The sequence below is a fragment of the Centruroides sculpturatus genome, unplaced genomic scaffold (assembly GCF_000671375.1).
Source record: "Centruroides sculpturatus isolate CEXI.00-Female unplaced genomic scaffold, Cexi_2.0 scaffold5267, whole genome shotgun sequence".
NCBI classification, from domain to species: domain Eukaryota; kingdom Metazoa; phylum Arthropoda; class Arachnida; order Scorpiones; family Buthidae; genus Centruroides; species Centruroides sculpturatus.
Window position 1 is genome coordinate 2,072 of NW_019389358.1, and position 2,577 is coordinate 4,648.

The window sequence follows — 2,577 nt, forward strand, 5'->3', positions numbered from 1 at the left end:
TTCTAATGTAATTAAAAATACAAGAGTATTATTTTCAATAATTTGAAAGGAACATTCTTATATAAATATAAAAACTAACAGTATAAAATTCAAAATTATATTTACAAAAGAAAGATTATTCGATATAATTTCGGTAATATTTAATAAGAGTAGTATGTCAATAGTGATAAATTTACAAGCATTGATCAAATAAAGTAGTTTGTTACTATAGTTACGTTATACATGGGTAGGTTGAAATTCACGTGAAGTGTCAGCGTGTAGTCATTTGTGCGCTTCGGAAAAATTAACATTTTTTTCTTAAATGTGATTTTTTTTTTCCATTTCAACAGGAATACGAGTAAATAAATCTTCGCAACGTCCGGTGTTTTGATGAAATATCCGGTTAAATTTCCCGTAAAATTTTATTAAATTATTTTGTCGTAATGGTAAAGTTGTGAAATGCAAAAAAATTTTATTTGTTAGATATCAATATTCATATATTATAGTAATATTTCTATACAAATACATAATAGTAATTATATTTGTGTTTATCAGTTCGAATTATCACACGAATACAGATAATCGTACTATAATATTTTTTTGTTAAATTGATAATTTGAAACATATTTTTCAACTTTAGTTGCTTTTAATATTTTAATTTCCTAATAAAAATAAGGTTTTCTTTATCGTAAATTATTCCGGGTGTGATTCATTCTATTTTTATAATTAACGCATGTTCATTTTCACATGTGACAATAAATTATCTTTTAAATTTGATATTCTGTATTTTCAAGACATTCGAAACTTCTTTTTATATTTGCAGTAACGTATTTTCATTTATAAATAGCGAAGGAAATTTATTATTGTATTTAATTTCATATTTTAAAAAATTTATTATAATTATATTAATTATAACATATATCACTAAAAGAATTTTTCAACATTTCCTATCAGAAATTTTTAATAAAATCACTTGCTAAATTGATAAATTGCTCAATTATTTAATAAATAAAGATAAATCGCTTGAACGCATTGTTAAGTTTAATTTAGAAGTATTGCATCAATGATTTCTTTATTATTAAATAGGTAAAGTGTCATATCATTAGAACAGGTATATTCAAGATAAAGATACTGTTTTTTGCCGATAATACTAGCCTAATATCAATACTGGATGACAAAAATATCTTAATATACTGTTTAAATATTTAAATGCGTAATGAGATTTTTGCTATTCAAGCTGTATTCTATTTTTGAAATAAGTTGAAAGGAATCGAAATATAGCCTTGAACAACATAAAAAAAAAAACAGGAAGTTTGTATATTTCATAGTAACACAGTAGCTCTCTAACTTGTAGTACGTTTATGCAAGAGATAATTTGCGATTTTGAATATTAAAAATGAGTAAATTTGATTGGAGTTATAATATTTTTCTTAATTTGTAGAAATGGAGAATATTTGTCGTCACGGGTAAAAAAAAGCTGCTTCGATTTGCATAAATTATAATCAGATAATAGAATAAATAAAAAATTATAAATATATTCAAGGATCTTTGCACAAGTTTGATTTTCATGTACTGTACTTTTATAGATTTTTTTTTATTTCCAATATATTTTTTACGTAATATTTCTTTAATTTCAATAAAATTATTGATAAAACATTAATTTGAAGATCTAACTGAAAAAACAAAAGCTTTTTATTTGATTTTTTTAAAAATTTCTTTTTCATAGTTTTATTCACTTTGCAATTTAATTCCGGAATGGAGAAAAAGTATTTAAAAATTTCCGCAAAAGTAAATTTTCAGAATTTTTGAAGGTTGTTGTTATTGTTTGGTCAGATGGACAAAATATAAAAACTATAAAAGATATTTATATTTCAGGATAAAAAGGTTAATGCAAAAGTTCGCCTTTGCACGAATAATGATTGTGAAGATAACGATGGTGAATTATTTGTAAACGACATGGAAATAGTGCAAAAGAAAGAAACATAAAGTAATGTTATGAAATTGTTTGCAGGGAATGGCCTTATGTTGATCACGCAAACAAACAATTATTCTTTCATTCAAAATGAAATGAATGCTTCAATTTTAGAACTTCTTATTAAAACAATTACAAAAAATTCGAGACGTATATATTTAAAAACGTTTGTATTGCCATTTATTGATATGTACAGTACAACTAAAAACTTTCGAGTGTTTTCATAAAAATCGACCAAGAACAAAACCATAAAGCAACTAGTAAACTTCTCCGGAAGAATTTCAAAAGGAAAACGTTTTCTTAGATCTGGGAGTAAAAAATAAGACATTTGATAATGGACATAATAGAAAAAATAAATGGCTTAATGGATTTCAGTAAACTTTGCTTAATGATTCATTTTCAGTGTTTTTTCAGTTCTAAAATTTATCAAATACTGCTAATTTTTTTAATTTTTTGCGTTTTAAAAAGTAATTTGTTTTAAATATTTTATTCTAAATACATCTAAAATTTTTAGATCTAATAATAAACTCAAACTAGGCAATTTAAAAAATAACCGAATTAAAGTTGAAATTAATTTAGGAATTTGAAACTAAATTTTAATGTTTTTTGGTTTTCAGAAATAATTA

General features: G+C 23.3%; 1 long non-coding RNA gene across 1 annotated transcript; it reads left to right on the forward strand.

Annotated features, from left to right (window-relative positions):
* The first annotated feature begins 989 nt into the window (after nucleotides 1-989).
* On the forward strand, nucleotides 990-2,500 carry LOC111617257. Its single transcript, XR_002755392.1, has 4 exons — nucleotides 990-1,332; nucleotides 1,421-1,548; nucleotides 1,706-1,767; nucleotides 1,855-2,500. It is a non-coding gene; the product is annotated as an uncharacterized LOC111617257 (long non-coding RNA).
* The last annotated feature ends 77 nt before the right edge of the window (nucleotides 2,501-2,577 follow it).